This window comes from Lampris incognitus, chromosome 7, assembly GCF_029633865.1.
Source record: "Lampris incognitus isolate fLamInc1 chromosome 7, fLamInc1.hap2, whole genome shotgun sequence".
In the NCBI taxonomy this organism is placed as follows: Eukaryota; Metazoa; Chordata; class Actinopteri; order Lampriformes; family Lampridae; genus Lampris; species Lampris incognitus.
The window spans coordinates 23,956,981-23,964,259 of NC_079217.1; the positions used below are offsets into that span (position 1 = coordinate 23,956,981).

Genomic DNA, 7,279 nt, shown 5'->3' on the forward strand with positions numbered 1-7,279 from the left:
CTCAAACCGGGGCGTTCAAGTATCAACGCCGTGAATCTGAGCACCGTTGTGTGCCACAGTGTGTGAATTCGGCGCGCTGTAATTCTCTCTTTTAAGTTCCCGCTCACAGCGTCACAGTAACTGACCTTGTGCAAAGGTTTCCTGATATCTTCACAGGCCAAGGGACGTTGCCATTCACCAACAGAACAGAGCTGAAAAGTGGCGCCAAGCCAGTCGTACACGCCCCACTGAGAGTGCCAGCGCCACTTCGAGCCAGTTTAAAGAAAGAACTCAACCGGATGGTGAAACTGGGAGTCATACAACGTAGTGTAACACGCATGGATAAATAGACACGTCGGCCGAAGGCCGACAAGTCTTACCCTTTCATCGAGCAGTCAGCGATGTCTCCCGCGGTGCGGGCGATACGGGTTCGCGTCCAGGCCGCGGCAGTTCTGTGGTTGCCCCCCGAATTCTCTACAGTATCGAACAATCGACAGACTGGGTGAACTCCATAACATATGTAAAGGAACCCAATGGTGAGTGTTAATTTAAATTCGAGAGTGTATAAATGGATCCTTTCGAGTCCATTTGGCGACCCCACATGTATTGGAGGGCTGGCATGTGGTAGTGGTTTTTGCCAACATCTAAGGACATAGCAGCATAGGTAAGGCAGGATATACCTTCTGCTTTACAGAGTAACGTTCTACCCTTTAAGGATAGGTCTGTTTGAAGCCACTCATTAAATTTTTCACTGGTTCTCTCTAAAATCGGGATAAAGTTCAAGTCACATCCATCTTTCTGTTTTTTCTTTTTCTTTTTTGTTATGACTATTTCCAGGAAGGCGACTCTCTCCTTAATTGGAATATTACAGATGGAGGGCAACTCGCAGTTCTTGACTTACATGAATTCACACTTATTCACATTTAAATGAAGCATTAGAAAACGCCCGGATTATGTCAGGAGCGAGAGGAATTTGAGAGGAATCTTTTAAGAAAAGGGTAGTGTCGTCAGCCAGTTGCTTGATAATTACTCCCCTATTTAAAATGGACGTACCCTCCGAGCCACTAGCTTTGATGTCCATCCATTGGGTGGATAGTATAAATAGATAAGGGCTGATAGGGCAGCCATGACGAATGCCACGTTTTAACTCAAATCTGGGAGATGTGCCATTTTCTTAAAAATGTAATTGAACTGTTGCCATTAATGTATAAAGTTTTAATTGTTCTGCAAAAAAAGTTTCCAACACCAAATTTGTTAAGTGTTTTAAAGATAAATTCATTCGATCGAACATGAATTTATGGTTGATGCCTTTATTCACGGCGCGATGGCTCAGAAAAATCGACCTCATTCCGAAAAAAAAATGATGTCACTTTTTCGCAGCGTAATATTCGCGTTCTATGCGGAAGTACACACGACAAACGCAACAGTTTGAAATAATATATTGATGTGCCAGTTAATCGCACGAAAAAACGCTCCTAGTGTGCAAAGGCCTCTGGTGTTCATTTTTATATATATGCACTATCCTGTAACAGCCAGCAGATGTCAACAGCACTCTTCTTTAAGAGCCAACTCTGTCCTAAATAAAGAGCACATCCTCACCTTACTTTTGCCACATTTCATGATCTTGTTGCCTTTGGAGAAACGAGAGAATCGTTGGTTGAAAAAAATGCCAACATCAGAGTTGTTATTCACTTATTTCACAAGGCATGCTTTGCTAATCAATGTAAAGGCTCAAACACTGTCTTGACTCTCGATTACACACTGTCACCTCAAGTGTCAAGTGAATTGCATTGCATTTTTTTAAATGAAATGTGATGGATAAATAAAGTGTGGTTGATTGACTTGTTGGTCTTTACCCCCCCCCCTCTCGCTCCCTCTCTCGGACACTCTCTCTCCCTCTCTCTCGGACTGACACACACACACATACAGACACTTACACATGGAGGGGGGGGGGGGGGTTGTGGACTCACCGGCCAGAAGAATGACGGACAGAAACACAATGACTCCGGCAAAGACCAGACCTCCGATACGAAGTGTTTCATAGTCTGCAAAGTACACGGTAGATTCATACACCACACAATCACTGTTAGTTCAGTATACTCTATGAATGACATGTAAACCAGAGTCACAGAGTCATAGTTTCCTTATCAAGATTAAACGCATTTAACTTTCTTGAAAACTAGAGCTTCTGTTGGCCCTTTTTGCTCACTGACATAAAAGTTCAGCTTGTAATAATTTAATCAATAGTCCCTAGGTATTTATAACTATCAACAAAATCAATGGGCATGCCATCAATATGTGTGATTGATGGAGGCCGGGATGACCTACAGAAGTCAGTTACCATGTCTTTTGTTTTTGTAATGGTCCTGTCACCGACCCCCCACCCTCACCACCACATTTCTACCTGCTTCAACTCTCGCACAGTTTCCTTGTTATGATTTAGCTACTAATACACCTCTATTTTCGTCTTCCAGCCAATGCAGACTGCACAAAGTTAATGATTAGTCTTTCTCGGTTCACCTCTTTACCTTGGTTGTCCTTCTAACCCCCATTTCCGCTGCCCTGACGACTCCCCTTGTAATCTCCTTTGTGCAGTCTTTACTTTTTTTCATTTTCCAGCATTGCAGGGAGTGAAATCAGACCAAACTTCTCGTTTCAAAAAGTGAACTGTATAACGTAGTTACTTACCATAGACAAAGTCTGCATCAAGGTCAACATTCGTAGCTAAGGAGAGACAAAGAAGGCAAAGGTGTGGGAATCCTTCAGAAAATGTCTTTCCCAAGTTATCCTGATCCCTCTCAGAGATGTATCGAAACACGTCGTTTTCCCACAGCGACCCAAGTGTTGCAGGCTCAGGCCCAGAGTACAAGCAGGAGGATGGGGGACAGTGATCTGCTCCATCTCCTTCAGTGTGCTGCTCCCTCCAAATATGGTAAACATTTCTTCTTTATCCCCATCCTAACGCTAATGCATTTATCCTCCCCCATTCATCGCCATGAATATTGACCTTAAATCTCTCTGGAGTAACATGGGAATATATAGAAAAGTTAATACATAAGCTTATCTATGTATATGTGTCTGAGGAGCTGATTGGATTAACTGTTCTAGTTCTATGAATGCTTGTGTGTATATGTTTGCGTGCGTTCATGTGTGCATCAGTGTGTGTATGTGTGTGTGCACATGTGTATGTGTGTGCGTGTGTGGAGATATGTCATGATCAGACTCTATGGACTACCAGCAAGCAAGTGTGTGTGTGCATGTGTGTGTGTGTGTGTGTGTGTGTGTGTGTGTGTGTGTGTGTGTGTGTGTGAAATAGTGGGAAAATAAATATGAAAGTAGGTAAAAAAAAAAATCACTATTGGTATTCCCCTTCCAAATAGGTTTCAACCAGTCAACATTAACATCTTGGCAAAGTTTGGGGGAATTGGTGAAGGAATTTGCTGTCGGATTTTCACATGCCATGAGAATGCAGTTGCAGTGATAACTCCCCACCCCGACAGTAAGGCCGTGTCTTATTGTTCCCTACCGGAACTTCTCCTTTTAATTTCCTTTCATGGTGAAACAAACGTGTGAATAGATAGTCTCCTGCCGAACAACATATTCTTAGCACCATGGCCTGAACAGTGCAAGCTGCGACTTGCTTCTCAACACCGTCCTGCATACCTGCTAGAATTAACCCAGTTAAATAAACAGTTTATCAGTTAAACTTTCTCTAACCCTGGTGCATGATTATAATACGCAGGTACCAGGTTTATGCCAGCGCCGCTCTCCCATTCTCCTGCGTCTGGGGAGCTCTAAAGATAGTTATTGAAGATGTGGGACGTACCTCTTGAAGAAGACATGGTGCCTCGTCTGTTGTCGTGTGTTCAAGTAAAACTGGTGGGGGGACATTAGATAAAGAGGTAAAGCTGAGGTGTGTGGAAACAGCCGTTGTCAGTTGGTAATTAATTCACAGTTTTCTGAAAGCAGCTTCTAGCGTCTGCAGAACTGCTGCAGGAAAAAAAGATTTGCACATATTTGGTTTCAATAATCCCTGACTTTAATGAAGGTGGAGACCGGTCTGAATTGGCTTATTCGGTTTAAATGAAGGGTAGTTGAGAGGCTAAGGGAACCTTATATGGCCTGACAAATTGTTTTAGTGGTTTCTCCATGGCAGTCTTAATGGCGAACTGATTTCCTTGATCTTCACTGAGAACTTAAAGAGGTAGTATTGATCCTCTCTCTCTCACTCTCCCCCCCTCTCTCTCTCTCACCCCCGCCTCTCAATCCAATTCAATTCAATATGTGCTTTATTGGCAGGACATACACTACTGTTCAAAAGTTTGGGATCACCCAAACAATTTCGTGTTTTCCATGAAAAGTCACACTTATTCACCACCATATGTTGTGAAATGAATAGAAAATAGAGTCAAGACATTGACAAGGTTAGAAATAATGATTTGTATTTGAAATAAGATTTTTTTTACATCAAACTTTGCTTTCGTCAAAGAATCCTCCATTTGCAGCAATTACAGCATTGCAGACCTTTGGCATTCTAGCTGTTAATTTGAAGGGAGTAGTACACACCGGTGTAGGAAATCTTCAATTTCTTAGCAATTTCTCGCATGGAATAGCCTTCATTTCTAAGAACAAGAATAGACTGTCGAGTTTCAGATGAAAGTTCTCTTTTTCTGGCCATTTTGAGCGTTTAATTGACCCCACAAATGTGATGCTCCAGAAACTCAATCTGCTCAAAGAAGTGCCCATCCAACCAATCCAACTTGTGGGAGCTGCTTCTGGAAGCGTGGGGTGCAATTTCTCCAGATTACCTCAACAAATTAACAGCTAGAATGCCAAAGGTCTGCAATGCTGTAATTGCTGCAAATGGAGGATTCTTTGACGAAAGCAAAGTTTGATGTAAAAAAAATCTTATTTCAAATACAAATCATTATTTCTAACCTTGTCAATGTCTTGACTCTATTTTCTATTCATTTCACAACATATGGTGGTGAATAAGTGTGACTTTTCATGGAAAACACAAAATTGTTTGGGTGATCCCAAACTTTTGAACGGTAGTGTACGTTTGTGTACATATTGCCAAAGCATGTAAAACAACAACAACACAACACAACAATGATTATGATAATAACAGCAACAACAACAATGATTATGATATCAAACAACAATAGCGCTCTCTCTCTCTCTCTCTCTCTCTCTCTCTCTCTCTCTCTCTCTCTCTCTCTCTCTCTCTCTCTCTCTCTCTCTCTCTCTCTCTCTCTCACACACACACACACACACACACACACCATGTCTCTCTATACTAGTGGGGACCCCTCATCGACTACATTCATTCCCTAGCCCTTAACCTTAACCATCATAACTACATGCCTGACCTTAACCCTTACCCTAACCTTAACCTACTCCTAATTCTAACCTTTACCCTAAAATAGACCCTTTTCCTCACGGGGACCCATTATATGTCCCCAAAAGGTAGGTGGTTTCAGGTTTTTCTATCTTAATGGGGAAATTTGGTCCCCATTAAGATAGAAAAATGTGGCACACACACACACACACACACACACACACACACACACACACACACACACACACACACACACACACACACACACACACACACACACACACACACAGCTTTTCTTTTGATCTGAGTCTTCTGGCCTATAATGATTAACCAACAAGGATTAACGGACTAGAAATGTCCTGTCTCTGTTTTGCTCTGGAGAGTCGAGGCGAGAGAGGTACGTCGTTGTGTTCTCATGTATGTACCAAATCCTTTTCAATGTCCCATACATGGATGCATGACTGAAAAGACAATTACTAATTCACAGATTTCAACCTCCACAACAATATTGGACCTCTCAGAGTCTACTAAAGCATGGAGACAGGTCATCTGTTGTGCAGCCTGCTTAACAGCACTAAACACCATAGCAGTCGTACACCAGAACAACAACGGATCACTTTCCTTACCATTACACCATAGGAAACCAGCTAAAATGAAAGCTGACAAAAAAAGTGCAGCCTGTCCTCTAAATATGTCCTCATAACCCACTTTAAAGGTCACATTAATTGGACCCTGTTTTTTTTATTTTTTGCCTCATTTAATTAGTAGTATGTACGACTTGATTAGAAACAAAAAGAATTTGAACAATTGGCTCTTCAACACCAGAGTGGTGATAACTTTTCACACACAAAAACAGACAGTTAAGCATTGTAGACATCAAGCAAATTCAACCACGCATAACAAGCTATATTTCACCCATAATGTGGCATTGTTGAGAAGCGTGGCTCTGCAACCCCTCAGAGTGGGCTCAAATGAAATGCAAACTAACTGCACCCTAAGCAATCTGAAGAATACAAATGACCTGTGCATTTCGTCTTGGTTTTGCAAATAACGGCATAACTCACCTGAGCTACCGGAGACTCACCGCTGTAGGTTCCACCCAGGTTTGTGGAGGTATTTGTGTGTGTGGCCTGCCTGTCTGCAGAAGGGAGGTGCAAACCACACCTAGTTCCCATCAGACAGATCCACCCCTCACACAGGCAGACACACACACACACACACACACACACACACACACACACACACACACACACACACATACCAGTTTCACTACTGCCATAATTATATTTCAGTCCACACCATTTTCCCCTTCTTCTCAGTTACACATTTATGGTCCAATAAAGTGTGAACCTTGACTTCAATAAATGGGTGTGCTGGACTTTGGAATCATTAAGGCGAAGGAGAACACATTAAACGCAACCCTTCGGGCGTCTGAGTGGCGTGGTGGTCTATTCCGTTGCTTACCAACACGGGGATCGCCGGTTCAAATCCCCCGTGTTACCCCAGGCTTGGTCAGGCGTCCCTACAGACACAATTGGCCGTGTTTGCGAATGGAAAGCCGGATGTGGGTATGTCTCCTAGTCACTGCACTAGCGCCTCCTCTGGTCGGTCAGGGCGCCTGTTCGGGGGGGACGGTGAGCGGGATCCTTCCATGCGCTACGTCTCCTTCCATGCGCTACGTCTCCTTCCATGCGCTACGTCTCCTTCCATGCGCTACGTCTCCTTCCATGCGCTACGTCTCCTTCCATGCGCTACGTCTCCTTCCATGCGCTACGTCTCCTTCCATGCGCTACGTCTCCTTCCATGCGCTACGTCTCCTTCCATGCGCTATGTCTCCTTCCATGCGCTAAGTCTCCCTGGCGAAACTCCTCACTGTCAGGTGAAAAGAAGCGGCTGGCGACTCCACCTGTATTGGAAGAGGCACGTGGTAGTCTGCAGCCCTCCCCGGATCAGCAGAGT

General features: G+C 43.5%; 1 long non-coding RNA gene across 1 annotated transcript; it reads right to left on the reverse strand.

Moving 5' to 3' along the window:
• Positions 1–3,814: 3,814 nt before the first annotated feature.
• Positions 3,815–6,801, reverse strand: LOC130115628 (uncharacterized). The gene is made up of 3 exons (XR_008810515.1): positions 6,785–6,801; positions 6,385–6,510; positions 3,815–3,855 (listed from the first exon to the last, which is right to left on the reverse strand). It is a non-coding gene; the product is annotated as an uncharacterized LOC130115628 (long non-coding RNA).
• Between the last annotated feature and the right edge of the window lie 478 nt (positions 6,802–7,279).